We start from the raw sequence: 15,976 nt of genomic DNA, 5'->3' as shown, positions 1-15,976 counted from the left end.
ACGCACGTCTCGGCTCCTTGCTGAGGTGGGTGACATCCCTCTTCCAGGCACTGTCTGCTGGTGTGACTGTGGTTCAAGCTGTGCCTGCAAACTGGTGCGCTCTTGGGATACCCCGATCTTCCTCTGGTGTTACAGCCCCCACTGAGCTTTGCTCTCACCAAGGGGCAGATCTGACCAATGCAAGAGGGGAGCAATGTGCCACATGCCTCAGAGCCAGCCCAAGCTCCTGTGAGCAAAATGAAGAGCTGCTTCTCCCCTGACATCAAAGCATCTCTGGGGTGCTGAGCTCTCAGCTCCCCCCGTTACCATGGCACGGGGGCTTGGGGACGTGCCCTGAGCACTGCCCTGCTCCTCCCAGCCTCGCTCACGGGAACCACTCGCTGGTTCATGTGAGCAGGCGGAAAGGAGAGAGGCTCCTTTGGGGGGGTTTCTCTCAGGATTAACCTCTATCTGAGAGGGAGGATATCAAAGGGAAGCAAGTGGGCAGTAGGACAGCTAACATCCAAGACCTGTGGTGGTGGAGAAAAAAAGCTCAGCAAGGAGACAGAGATGACTAATGGTAGTGAAAGATTCGGGGGTGCTGTACTGTCTATAAGAATACGATGGAAAAAGGTGGGTTTACAGGTCCAAAAGCAAACCTCTTTGCATGGTTTGTGTAGCTGCCTAGACAGGAGACAAAAAGGGCAATAGGATGCGGAAGCCTACAGGTTCAAGAAGCGTACCAGGACTTCACATTGAATATTAAATAAGCATCCCCACTAAAAAAGCAGAATTCCTCACAGCTTGTACTTTGCTTTGGTGTCACGTGTCTGGTCCTTGTTTACCAAGGACCAACTTTCCAGGAGCTGCCCTGGTTACACCACCACCCACTGCCATGGGTCAGGGGTTGAGGTAGCGGTTAGACTGGGCTAGCAGCAGGGCTCATTCCTAGTTCTGATTTAATTCACTGAAGTTTGTGCAAGCTTAAGCTAAAAGTTAAGCTCAGGATGGTTTAGGAAAAACCTAGACTAGAGACACAAAGCAAGCATCTTGAAAGCAGAATGAGGTTTAACTACAGCTGATGATCCAACTTTCAAGCAGATAAATTACTTTGCAAAAAGACTAGTACAGCCAAGCCCCTTTTCAATTACAGAAAGCTAACTCAATCAGCTCCTATTCTTTTTAAATAGATCTGCTGGGTTTAAATGAATGTGCATAATATGTGGTCCATTTATTTCCAGGAACATTGCAGTGAAAGTTGCTTTATGGATTCACTGCAAAATCCTGAGTAAAGAAAAAAATCAATAGAAAGCATCCAACTTTCTTAAAAAGAAAAACCATTTTTCTCCCTAAAGTTAAATTCATTTTGCTCTGGCACTTACTGACCTTGATTAAGACACTTTTGATGTTTGTATAGGGGCTTGTCTTCAATCAGGTGGGCAGAAGTTTCTATTCCTTAAGCCACAGGGGTATCTACAGACTTGGAGGGACTTTGGCAGGGGGCAGGGGGCAGGGGGCAGGCACAAAGCTGAAGCTCATCTTTGCAAGTGAAGGGTGACAGCTTTTTTTTTGTTGTTATTTGGGGAGTGGAGTGTGAATGACCCTGTTTTCTGTATTGCAGCATCAGCTCCAGATGCGGTACTCCCCCCAGTCTGGCCAATATATATTTGGTGTGGCTGAATGGGGAAGACTGGCTAGCCCAGTCCAACCTGTGGTCGCCAGACCCTGCTGAGCATGCCTGCAACACTCCGATTTTGAGACATTTGCTAGGGTTTGGGGCTTTTGTGAGGCCAGCAGACCTAGTCATTGAAGCGTTGGTGCAAGTCCTGAGGCAATGAATTCAACAAGAGTCCTGGGAGCAGAATAATCCACTTGGTCTCTCTTGCTTAAATATTTTGCTTTGATTAGGCAAAGAAAAGAGGCCCCAGTGGTTTCCACAGCATCTGTCACAACAGCACTGGGCAACACGTCTGTTGTTGTTCAAGATCTAAGCATGAGTCACTGGCGCTTTGGGAGGTGGGGTGGTTACCAGCAGAAAGCAGAAAGCTCTGCCAGCTCCTTTTTATCTCTTTCAAGGACTAGCTTGGCTCAACCATAGTTATTAGCTAGCAGAGTGGATGGTTTTCATCGTTAGGCAGCTGTAAGCAGGTGGCTGTGCTCACTCAGAAATGAGATAAGACACGAAATGCATGTTTCTGGCGTTTATGTGAAGCTGCTCATTCCCCTCTACGTACACCATACACAGCGTGGCTCCTCGTAAAGGGCTGTGCTATATGAAGATGCAGAGCAATCGTACAGTGAGATAATGCTTTTTCTGTGGGTGGTAGGGTATCTCTCCAAGACAAGGGAAGAAATAGTGAAAGTACCGAACGGAGTCTTTGCTTGTAGCCAGCCTGACATTATCCTGTGTCTGTGTGTACAGAGTGAATGGAAAATGTCATGTAAATGCAAAAGCACCTGTACGTTCACTTCATCCACCTTCAAATGATGACACATGAACCAGATGCAGGCAAGAAGAGCCGTGTGCTTTGCAGAAGACTGGGTCTTCTTAAAATGCTTTCATTTTTTTCAAAGAAAGTCACAAATAACTTCAAGTTGAATAAATATTTGGAGAGAAATATTTTGCTTCAGTTTTTGAGATTTCCTTCACTAGGAAAAAAAAACCCACAAACTCAGTATTTAAAAAAAATACCGCTTAACTTTGATATAGCATTTTTCATTCTCTTTTGTTGGTGTTAGGGAGGAGGTCAAAAGAGAAGCACAAAGGCGCAAATGATTTCCCAAGATGACCTGCAAACCTGACAGCAAAGCTAAATATATAACTCAGACCACTCAAGTCCCTGTCTATATGGAAGTACATTGTCCACAATATATAGCAAGTAACTCTAATTTCTTCCAAGCTCCCAAGCTGTTTTAAATGAAGATATAATTTTTTTTTTTTTAGTAACAAGTGCCTCATATCTGATAGGTAAAACTATCTCTGGGGTTGGTGAGGGTAGATATCTCAGATTAATTATCAGCCAATTCAGAGATTAATGTGGGAAAGTATCTACACTAGCCTTAAAAGTGTGTGACTACTTTATATTAATTGGCAGTCAATTAAATTGTGGTAAAAAGTGCCCAGAGTGGACACACTCAGAGGAAAAGAATTCACTCTGCATGCTGTATATGTTAATTTAAAATCACTGTAACAGTCATTTCAAAGATAAGTCTTTCCCAGAGTGACTGGGGATTAATCTTCACTCGCATTCCAAGGGGGATAAGTACCTTGCTGTTAAACAAAGCCGTTTTTCAGTTTTCCAAGCTAAAAAAAGGAGTTATGACCTTTTGGTCAGAATATGTATCACAATTTTAGTTTTTAAGCGACCACTCTTTGAAGTTCTCCTCTGCAGACTCCCCACCAGACCTTGCAATGTAACTGGAAAACCCTATTCAGGGTGGGGATTTCCCCTCTCCCACACATTAGCTGCCAAAGGCAAGTGAAATACCCGAGGTTAGAGAGGAAACTCTCTTCTCTTCAATGAGACTGCTCCTGCTCCTGAGCACCGAGCACTGAGATTTCGTTTTTCTCATCTTGCTCAGAAAATTGAAAAGCTCAGCGGATAGAACGTGTGAAATAAGAATTAACAGCCAAAGAGGGAACTGTATATATTTTATTGCAAGAACTTTCATTGGGACATTAAGGGTATTTGCTTCACTGCGAACTGTTATTATGTACACAATATGGATTTCTTTTAGACCCTTTTCTTCATTCTTTACCTCAAAAAAAGAGAAGCATTAACAATGCTCCTAGCTATTAGGGAATCACTTTGTGGTGTCTGAAATTAATGTAAATCGAAATCAGTGCTTCGAGTGCTGAGGTGAAGTTCTGAAGTTTTCTATGATGTGAAGCAAAGAAAGAGCTGAAAAAGCACAAAGATACTCATCAAAACAGTCCATTTTAGCTGCACAGCTTTTTCTGTTTTCAAAAGGCAGCAGAGGTGAGATTATCACAGCAGTTAAGAGAAGAAACTGAAGTTTCGTTGAGCTGGCACATCTAGATAAATTAAACCCGGTTGTGAGACGTAAATGAATAAAGAAGACGGCAGAGAGGTGGAGAAGGGAGGGGGCCCTGCTTCCCCTTCCTGCCCCCGAACCCCCATCTCCTGCTTCGATAGGCAGTCCTGGCAAAATGTCTAGGTGAAGTGGTGCCAGGGCACCATGCTAGTGTTTTGTGGCAGCTGATGTTCTCCATCCTGCAGGAAAAGTTCTGCTTCTGTCAATATTTACTGATGTTTTCCACACTGGACAGTGCTGAGGTGACTGGGGCTTGTCCTTCAACATGCAGCAAAGAGGTTAGTAAGTAAGAGTGAGAGTCTTCTCCAGAAGCAACACAGGCACCCTTCATCTCCTTTACATACGTCTGTCTTTAAATTAATGCTAATAGTTTCATTCTGGCCCGGAGCTGCCTGTCTTACCTCCACGGATCAGCTGCTGGTGGTCCTTGAAAACCCTCTGGCAGCATGGCACTAGCTGCACTCTTTCTAGATGCTCACTGCATCTAAACAAACAAAAAATAGAGATTAAAAGGTCACTTTTCCACATGGACAACTGCTGTCCTTGTCATGAGGGTCTTCCATTGATTCAGATGAGGGAAAAGGAGAGAGGGGGTGAAGTATAAAGGTCTGGGAACCAAGTGGAAACAGTCCTTGTTCCCCCATTAACATACGGGACCCAGGGCAAAGCACAGGTTTCTGTCTGCCTTGGTTTCCCATATACAGAATTAATTCAAATGTACCACGTGGTTGTGAAACGCAATAGTCTAAAAAAATGGCAGGAGTTTAAATAGTGCAAATGTGACATAGGCTTTGGGGTCAGAGAAAAATAGGTGGCAACCTGAGTTTTCATGAATGAAAACAGACATTTCCAGAGGATAATCGCTATTAGATGGGGGAGGGATGTTATGAGAAAGTTGCCAGTGCTAGGCAATTTTCTATTCTAAGGCATAGGAGGTTTATAACAGCCCCATGTGCTTTGGTTTAGATCATCTAGTCTGTTTTGCTAGCAAATATCACCATGTGCTGATAAGCTAAATTTCAGCAAACCTTGGTACAGTCAGCAGGGAGCCAGGTTTGTTCTGTACTTTAACTTCATCAAAGCACATTCTTTCTTTCCTTTTTTCTTTTTTTCTTTTTTGACTGAAGTACTGCAAATACTTCTGATCCCAATCTGAATAAATAATCTTGCACAGCAAACACAGTCTGCGGTCCCCGGTACCTGCATTGCACCGTCCCGCGTCCCACTTGTCGGGTACTTTGGAGGAGTCATGACACATCAATCATTGCAAACTCCCTTTGTACCTCCTCAACATCCACATCAATTCCTTGATGTACTGCGCCCGGAGCAGAGTAAACCCGGCACTGTTAGGCACTGGCTTTCCAAGCCGCAGCATCCGAGCCAGTTATCATTCACTCCCAAGTGCTGTAATTTGCCTTAGAAACCTGCACGTCTTAATTTCTGGGCCCCAGCCCGGGTCTTGGTGGAAGTTCACTGCGTGCCAAGGTCACTACAGCCCTCGACAATCCAATGCAGAGGGAAAAGGAGGAAAGGCTCCCTTGTCCGTGGATACAATTAAATTTCTGACACTTTCAAGTTATTCATTTGATCGGAACAGGGCAATTAAACCAGCTGTGCTGGGTCCATTGTTTCGGGAGAGCCTCCTCCTCCTCCTCCAGCAGCATTTCGGAGAGCCTGTGATCATCGGTGGATGCAACCCAAATCCCTGGGGTCTGGCTCCCGCTCAGGATCCTGCCCAGCCTCTGCGGACCTGGCTCACCTCGAAGAATTCAAACGAACAACAGAGCGTGGCCGCGCTGCACCTAATTGATAGTAATGTTAAGAGGCTGATCGTAATTTGAACGCTAATTAAGGGAGATAGTTATTGACTTTAATGGGAGACAGACCAGGCTCTTGCACATCCACTAAATAATGAGAAAGTACTGAGGGTGCTGTCAGCGCTGGGGAAATAATCACAATAATAATGTGCTGAGAAAAATGCAGCTTCCTCTTGGTAAACCTTTAACAGCAGCAAGAACTTCACTAAAGGAGAAAGGACTTTCTGTTCACAGTCCCAGGAAGTTAACTCATGTCTTTCTGTATAATTTACCGTTGTTATAATAGCACTTAACAAACCCCAGCAAACAACAAGTATGGATTCCTTAGGAGGCCACCTACCACTAAGTTATATGGGTAACGGGCACTTTTAAGATGCTTATGTAAAATGTCATTCTCCCCCCACTCACAGCACCGAAAATTCTTTATTTTTAGTAAAAAATTTAGTAGAAAATTCTTTACATTTAGTAGCTTTAGTGTGAGCTGGGGTCCGCCCTCCTCTGATAGTACTACCTAATGCCCCAACACCCAGCAAAATAAAAAGGAAAAGACTGAGCTTCCGTCCCCTTTTCCTCCCATCTCTTTCGGGGATGGGGACTACCATGGCAGGTGCTGCACAAATATAACATAAAAGAAGGTCGCAGCCCGGTGAACTTGGACTCAATACAGAACATGAAACTACTGTCAGATGTAGCAAAAAAGAAGAAAGAGGGGAGCAAGCCAACAGAAAACAGTATGAATATGTATTTATTCACAGAACCCACGTACAGACATAGAGACATGATTTTGGGACAGTTCAACCCAAGCACCAGCCAGCCCCGCTGGCTTGGCCAGAGCTCCCCCCTTGGTGAGAGGAGCAGGGTGATGAACGGTGGAAGAGCCGTGTCTCTCCCTTGGCAACTAGTCTTGTAATTTGGGGCTGGAGGCATGTTGAGAAGGATTTAACATGCAGAGCAGCTCACTGGTCCTGGAACGGGCATCACCACCCCTCCCCGCTCTGGGTAAGTTCAACGCAGGGGCCCGCAGCACGTATTTCTGACAGCACGGGAAGTTTGTTCTCTTTACGTGTGATTGAGAGCATTCACAGTCAGAATGTGGTCTGTGATTTCAGGGAACTGTAGAGGGAACGTTATTTTACAGTGATATTTGGAACTCGGTATTTGGTTTACAAATGTCCTTCCCCAAAATTTAATGCCGTAATATTTCTCTTGACTCTCATTTTTACTTCTATCAATTCATCTTTGATCTATTGCTCCCTTTCTTAATAGCAAAGGGGAAGGGGAGGAGGAAAGCGGTGTTCAAATTCCACTCTATCAAGGTCCTCAGTGTAATAAGAGCTCAAAAATCCATAAAATTGGCCATCGTCTTTCAGCTGCAAAATCCACATCACATGCCAAGTATTGCCACAACAATAAAAACTTCTCCATCTTTATTGCCACAGAGCGTATTGATTCATTGCAATGTTTCCTGGGAACATTTGTATTTATGCACATGACTCTGTGAACATTGACCAGATAGGGTGGAAATTCTCCAAGCCACCTCTTTGGCCGAATGAGATTTTTCAGCTCAGTCATTGAGACTATACTTCGATTTTCAATGCTCATGCTGGCATTTTTATGATAGTGGCTTTGGCTTATTAACAGAGCGTAGTGAAACCAGCTTGTTGTTTTTCCCCTCCTTTTCTTCCCTCCGTTATACCAAGGGACATTTATTACTCTGTGATAAAAGATGCACACCCCTCCCTTACGAGAGGGGCACTGAAGCTGGACGAGATGGCTCCTGCCTCTGTGTATAACTGGGGAAGGGCAGGAACCAGAGTGTAATCATGCAATAAAGCAACAAAATACAGGACGGAAGAAAAAAAGCTTAGATTAAATAATTCTTCGATGTCTCTTATGCCTTCATCTATTTCTCAAAAGGCATTATGTGCAAAGCAGAAAACGGTATTACGGTTTGTATTAATAGAAGAGATGAATCATCTAATGCCATTCCACAGTTGGAACTAATATCAAGGTTCAGGTTTCACAGCTGGCTGTAAGAGAGACAGGAAAAACGTCGTACAGATCAGGAATTGTTCACATTTTGGGGAAGATCCATGTCCAGCCCCAAGGACTGTGACTCTAACTAGTAGTCTGAAATCGAAGCTCTCCCTTTAAAGCCTTCAAACTTAATTCTTGATCTCCTGAGCTCTAAACAGCCAGATAGAGCATTTTCAGGATATGCAAGGAGGGCAGTGTGGGCTCGCTGCCACATAGCCAGCCTCCAAAAACCCGATACTAGCTTTGGAAGGATGATGACAGGCTTCTGGGTGTCCGGAGCACCTCATCCAGCCAGCAGCAATCTCACGGCATCGCTACGAAGGCTGCCAAGAGCCAGGTCGCACACCGAGGGTGCAGCTCTCCAGCACAGCGCGCACCGGGGACTGGCCATCTGCTCTGCGGTGCAGGGACCACCTCCCACAGCCCACCAGGACCCAGGGACCTGGCAGGGTCTCTGTGCACCTCTGTGAGCTTTGGAGGAAGCCCAGGGTGAAAGGTGGTTCTGGAGCAAGGCATGAGTAGGTCCCCTGATAATGTCAGACCTCTTTCCCAAAGATCTGTGATTTTTGGGATGCTCACTCAGGTGGACTAAAGACTGAGGTGGCTCCTCCCCATGAATTCTCTCACATCTCCTAGAGGCTGCCTGGCCCCCTTGCACCATTGCTTGCTCCGTCCCTTGCACCACCGATACTGAATAACCACGTGAAGTGGCACTGAATTGTTGGTACCGGTTTGTCATAATACATTAAAGTACAGCGAAGCAGGAGCTGTTTCATGTGTGGTTCGGCTGTTTCTGCTACAGAGGTGGCAACGTAGGTACAAACTGCTACAGCCATCTGGGTTTAATCCACCTGCATAATCAGTCAGCGTTTTTGGAAAAAGCCTAGATGCAAGCCCACCAGTCCAGGACATTATGACTAATCATGAGAGGGGAAATAGAGGGAATGGCACACATGAGGAGTATGAGTAGTACGGTCTCCAGGGCAAGAGGAACTAATTGCTTGCATCCTAATTCTTTGCAAGGTGTGGAAGTCAATGGGAGGGAAGGATGCCCACGTCTTGCAGAATGAAGGTGCGTAAAGCCAGGGTCACCTTTTACAGTGAAACTTCATAGAAATTAGATGACAGACCATCCATGCTAAGAGTTTCTCCACATCAGAGGTTTTGAATTGCAGCAGAATAATTCCAGCATCTGTAATTAGTGCTTCCATTAAATTCTCGTTGCTCTCATATTAATTTCAGGAGTTTGGAACTGTCAGAAGCATTATTAAGGGATGCTATCCTTGTCAGGAGCTGCAAATAAAAGTTGAGCTCCTGATTAAAAGTTTAAGGCAGTCCTCATTATTTTCTGCATCAGAAGAGTAGTCTTTTTGGGCTACCCTTTCAATCAGTACTGTTTCATTACAGAGGGTCTCTAATTGTTCCTGCCTCAGAGCTATTAAAAAAAAAGACAATTTGCTTTTCACATGCTCCTCAGTGAAGCCAAATACAAAAATTCCCATTTGTGTTCTGAGCCAGAAAGGCACAGGGACACTGGGAAGGTGTTGAAGGAGTCACTGTTGAGTTTTCCAAATTGCCTACCGACTGGACCGACAAAGGCACTGGGAGGTGTAAGTCCCACGCGGATACTTAGCCTTCCTCGACTTCAGCAGCTAACTGCACCATCTCTCTTGCTTCTCACTTTGCTCTGCTAGCAAAGGTAGCACCACCCAGGCACCCCCTCCCACCCTTCCTCCAGGTGCGGTTTAGTCCCACGGGGAAGGGGGATTAACTGTCCCCTCTCATTAAGAACTACTGCATACAAGGACATACATTTTCATGTGAACCAGTATGATTCTTTTGACTTTAAAAATATACCCAGGTTCCTGACTCCAGATCTAGCCATGTCCCCAGCACAGCCCCAGCCACGGAGACCTGGGGAGGGGGGATTGTTAGTTTTGGACAGGGAACAGGCATTGTGTAACAAATTTCCCAGATACGGGAAACTTCTTATGCAAAAAATGGCCACCTTGTGCCATAAGGCTACACTGCCTATATGCAGTCTGCATACATTGAAAAATAGGTATACAGGCTTAGACAGGGAGGCAGGCTGGTGCTGCTGCCCAAGTGTGGCTGCTCTGCGGCTAAAATCAGGGCTCAGGGCTGCTCACCAGAGCAGCTGCAGGGTTTTCAGCTAAATATTTGGCAGGAAATAAAGATTCGGATGGACTTAACCTCATGGGAAACTCCTGTCAAACTTGTGTAATTGTTTTCATTGGAAATTGAAGCTTGAAAAATTAAGAAGTCACAAAATGCCTTATTTTGGATTATAAAGAAAGATTTCACTCCAGAAGGATCTTTTATCTTGGAATTTATGCATTTGTTGTTAAACACAAATTGAAAACATCTTTCAATTAAAGAAATATACATTTGGAGGGTTGAATAAGGTTTCACTAAATCTGATTTTTCCATATTTTTCTATACGTACAGAGTGACAATTCACAGCAATTATTTTTTTCAGTTTGGGCAGTAAACAAAGAAACTGGCTATTAATCCAGTGAGCTGTTGAATGCATTTTATTCTGTCTGATGCTGAACATCTCTGAAGACTGAGTTCTGTATTCCCTTGGTTACTTTTTAATTACATTGCAATAAAATTGCAAGGAATCTAATTTTGCCAGACGAAGCCCAGGGACTCTGAGGAAGGTGATCGGGGTCCAGCTATTTTATACACTAATTACACTAGCACAGGCCCAGGAATGCTGTGCTATTTTTATTCATTCATGAAAAAAAAAAAAGCCCTTTCGTCTAGATCTGAGTGACTGCTATTTCATTCTCAAAAATAGTCAATGCACTCTTCATTCCTCAAAAAACAGCTGCCCTCTTCTGTTTTCAGGGGATATTACCACCTTTCAAAATCCTAATGGGTGTGCTGTTGAAATCAAAATAAAATACCATCACTTTGCCTGCCTCAAAACAACAAACCAATATCAATAAAGCACTGCCACCTTTCTTAAAACCTCTGAAAATGGGGCAATATTAAATAAGAGCTTGAAATATGGGTTTAAGGAGGGAATTATTTGGGCTTTCTAAAAGTATGTCTGCAGTGCCATCAGGAGGTGTGATCACAGCATGGGAAGCTTGCCTGAGCTGAGGCTGAGCCGGCTCGGTTAGGCAGTACAGCCGTCAGGACAGACTGACGCTGGTGCGTGGACGTGGGGATGGGCACCCTGCACACATCTGTCAAGGGACAACTGCATCTTGACAGCTCCGGGGACCCATGAGAGCCACCACAAGGTACAGCCTCCGCAACCATCCCTCTGGCTGCAGCCAGGACTTCAGAGCCTTGACCCAGCTGAAGACTGATGGGACTTCTGCATCCAGAAGGCTCAAACACATGACAACATGTACTCTTCTAAGGGGCTACAAGACTTTTGCAAATTTCACTCTTGATTTTTTTGCTAGCCAATTAGGAAACCATGGCCTGAATCTGCAACGGGTGTGAGGCTGGGTAGTGCTTACCAAGCCGCACATCACAGCCCCCAGCAAAGCTGCTGGACCAGCAGGTAAGTGGGAAAAACGGAGCCCAGAGAGGTGGACACCAACTAATATGAGTTATTTCAGAATTATGAATTACTGTGACCCATTTCTTCCAAAACTGGTCTCAGTTCTGTATTGTTCTCCATTTTTTTTTACTTACTACAGCCATTTCTCCAGGGAACAACGATTAAACACTTGTTAGAGCATTTCAGGAGGGTGGCTCGTGATCTCACAACATGATTGTTCACTTGTCTCCTCTGCCCCATAAAATGCATCAGAAAAATGGCTGAGCTGCCCAGTAAAAGCCATTTTTAGGAGGATCAAGTGCCTCACTGCATTTACATGAACATTCAGCACAGTCAGATTTGCCACTCATGTATTACACCTTGTATATTATTTATATCCTTATGAAATAGCAATGAATCCAGTCACCCCACACTTGCTTTTTCCCCAGAAGGACAGGCAAGATTCCCCTGAGACAGATAAATGTCACGGCTTCACGAAGGTCCCATTAAAGAAAAAGTGGTGGCTCGAATAGGTGAAGACGGAGCAAACAGTTGCTTCCCGTTCTCTGCTCCAAAGGAAGGCTGGGCATGAGCACGCTGATTAAAACTGGCCTCTTGCTGTGTATGTGGAAATCTTTTCCAAGTAATAGAGCCTGCCTGGACTCAGGGCAGCTGGCTTTGTACATGTGCTGCAAATGAACAAGAGTGACCCCCCAAAATACTACATTCCGTCACCAGTTTAACTTCATAACAAGAACCTCCATTGCAGTTGGTGATTCAGGTTTAAAAAAGGTAATAACATAAAGGTAGAAAAAAGAGGAGTGAAGCTAGGTGGACGTACCCCTCCCCAGCTTGGCTCTGGACCAGCACAGCCCTAGCATCTCACAGCTCCTGTTTTGCTTTTCCTTCCACGAGCTTTACACGTGCACCGCTTGACTTTCAACGTTTCCCTGCAGTCTCAGCAATAGATTTCCATGCTTTGAGGGTGTAAAAGTGAAACTATTTGGAAATAGCCTCAAAGCACACAAAGCAGATGAAGACCTAACACACATTTAAGCCTACAAAGCCTTAATTTCTGCAAAGTGACAGGTTGCTTCGGTCATCCAGCAACTCCACAGAAGCAAAACGCTGCAGCCATGATTTTTCTACAGTGCTGTAGGTGGCACCAGCTGTATTGGGTTAAAGGCAGCACTTCCAACATAGATAAGTCATTTCTAATAAACAGAAATTGGAAAAGCCTCCAGCATCAAAACAATATTAAAGACTGAATTCTTCTGGGAAAGACACGTGGTATTTGTCTGGCAAAATTGCTGCCAGCCATCCGACACTATAATTGTAGAACATTAAGTTTTATCCCAAATGCCAAACATAAGTGATGCTCCTGTGTGATGTGACACAACTTCATTTCCTTCTGGAGGGAATCTAGATCATCTTCAGCAGCACCTGCTGAGCACAGGGTGACCGCAACCAGTCTCCAGGAAGACATTCAAATATTTATAATTTGACTGTCGCACTGCAGTATCAAGATGATGGGTTTCTATATGGAGCATGTAGCTTGAGACTGGTAACCAGTGCTGCACCCTAGCAGAGACGGGGACTGTCGTCTTTAATTTTGATGTAGGCAGTTCAGGCAACCCCATCTCTGTGAAGGGAATTGTCCTGGAAAACTCCAGCTATGCTCAAAGGCTACAACTGCCCCACTGCAGTCGCACAACCACATGCTGATGACTCTCCTTGGAGGGGTAAATTTTGTAAAAGACTAACTCACTTGGGTTTCTAAGCCTTGTTTTCAAAGAAGACTTGCAATCAGATTTACAAAAATGCTACAGCAGTTTAAAATGTCTGCTGAGATTTATGAAAACACCCAAACAGCTTAATGTGCCAAATATTTTTAAGTGTTACCCATGACCTATGCCAGTCTTGTGTCCAAGGGTTGGCAGGATCACCCAAGGGGAACTTCAAATTTTCTCTCTCTTTGTTTCTATTCTCATTTCTTCCACTGATTATTACTATTCCCTCTGGGATGTGTACATTATATTCTCTTTTAGGTATTACAGCCTACAATCCAGAGCCAAGGTATATCTTTGGGGCCTGATATTTTGGGCAGGCATGCTCTGATTTGGAAGACCTGTGCTGCATTCACTGTGGGAATATTATGTTGTATGCCGATGATAATAAATGCTGGCTGGCATTTTGTAACCTCAAAGCTCTCATGAACCATTTCAGAGAGCTTGGCTGCTCATCTGTTTACCATGCAGTTTGTTAAGTGGGCAGCCTGACAGTTGCAGTAACACAGCTTCACTTTCTCACAACAGCTTTAGGACACCGTTTCTTAAATCAAGACAAAGTCTTTGACGTTAGTGAGAGGAGAAGGCAATGCTGGCTTTGTTACTGCAATCAGAAATGCAAGTTAAAAGTATGCATGCTAATTGTCAAGACTGTTGCCATATAATTAGCATCTATAGTCTGTACCCAAATTAGAACTCCCTTGGAAGCTTATTATGTTCTAATATATACACAGCACGTATATACATATAGCTGTGGTCTGACCCATCTTTGCATTTCTTAGCAGCTGTGAGAAGCTGTGTGAAGATCAATGCTAATCTAGATTAACAATGTGTCTTCAGAAGTCTGTCCCACGTATTAGACACTAGGCAATGCATGAAAGGACTCCAGGCTGATGCAACTGTCTCTCTATCAAGAAACCTGTTAAAGAGGAGAGATACCACTCCACGCGTCGACATCCACCCTGGACTTCTAGTGCCTCTCTTCATACTCTGTTCACCCACAACCTCCAATGCTTCCTTCAAAGCTTCAGGTATGTAGCTACATCTTAGGTTTTAACAAGTGTTGTCATGTCTTCTGTACTGATATTAGGCTAACACACAGCCCACCCTAAGGACGAGGGTTTAACCTGGCCCTGCTGCATTTTGCCTCTGTGGGAAGAGAGTGCAGGAGAAGGTGCAGTTGTTTCAGTCGTGCATAACGATCCCCAAACCTTCTGCATCCTGCCTGTTGTCTGGGACTGCAGCAGATCAGCCTCAAGGGAAGAAAAATACAAACAGTCAGCAGTATAGCTTGGATTTTATTAGACATTATTTCAAGGGTATAACTGCAAATATAGCAGCTGAACATCCAGCATGTGTCTTGGGACTGTGGGATTGGCAAAAGACAGACTGGTACCATCCACTGCTGCCTCCCATTTCTACCTCCCCAGTTTTGTGTGCCACCACATTCACCCTGGGGTCACTGCAACCTTGAAACGTCTGTCTTGTTTTTATTTATATTCTTCTGTTACCACTTTTCTTTGTACTTTTCAATAACATTCATTAGAAATTACTTGGGCTTTGCGTAATAAAAATCTGTGCTTCACACAAGTAAACAAACTTTGATTTAAAGTTGTTAAACAAGCATTATAAAAGCTGTCCTATTAATTACATTTCTGACCGTGTGACAAGGTAAACCAAAGATAGACTAGTCAAAAACAGACCCCCAAAGACATAGTCACAGAGACCAGTCATAAGAGAAGGCATGAGAAGCACCCAGCTCTCGTGCCTGGGTACCTTGGTGCCAGCTACCAGACAGAGCAGCAGAATGTACAGCAGCCCATAATCCCACCTGACATAAATAAATGCAATACCCCGGAGACAAATTGCATTGTTCCTCTGTCTGAATTTGGACCTGCTAATCCAAATATGCTCCGAGTATCACTGGTACACGAGTAGCAGGTACTCACCAGCTTTTACAAATAGGAGCTACTTGCCTAAGACTCCCACGTATTTGGTAGTTTGGCCATTTCCTAATTAAGCCCAACATGCTGCTGCCAAGATACTGCAAACAGTATTAGAGGCAGCTGCAATAAGGAGCTACTGGAAAATGATCTCTTATAAATAGTGGATAATACCAAGGAGGAAGAGTCCTTAAAGGGATGGCTTCACAGGCATGCACACACATACACGGCAGGTCAAAGCGAAGGACGAATCCCTTAAGGCTACCGAGACTGCAGCGAGCCCTGCCTCGCACAGGAGCTTCCACCCTTTGCTGAAACAATCCCCACCTATACAGGTTCACACAGAGCAAAAATGAGCCGTTGTCATAAATGACATCTCAGCTCCCAAACTCTCTAGTCAGCTGCAATCAAAGATTTTTTGCATCATGCTGTTGTTTTTACAAGTCCCTTAAGTCTGAAGTATTCTTTATAGCCTCCCCGAAGCATCAGGTGTAACCCTTACGTCATCATCTCTTCTGGTGTGCAGGGATTTTGCCATTTGACTTTTCACAGGTTTTTTCACACCCACATTTCATCTTTTAAAATCCAGGGTAATACACAGGCTAATGTAGTGGTTTTCACACTATTGGTCTCATTGCATTTAGCCAAGTACATAGTCTGGCTTCTTCAGGTAAATACTGCATTCCTGCATAAAATTCCACAGACACATCGAATGCAGCATATTTCGTTTATCATGCAACCGTGTTCATTTCTTCTTACAACCCTACACCTTGTTCTTTCATTCACCGTACCTCTTTGTACCTTGATATTGAGGAACAAGCCTTAGATTAATAC

This window comes from Ciconia boyciana, chromosome 7, assembly GCF_034638445.1.
Source record: "Ciconia boyciana chromosome 7, ASM3463844v1, whole genome shotgun sequence".
Classification (NCBI taxonomy): Eukaryota; Metazoa; Chordata; class Aves; order Ciconiiformes; family Ciconiidae; genus Ciconia; species Ciconia boyciana.
This window is presented reverse-complemented; position numbering follows the sequence as displayed.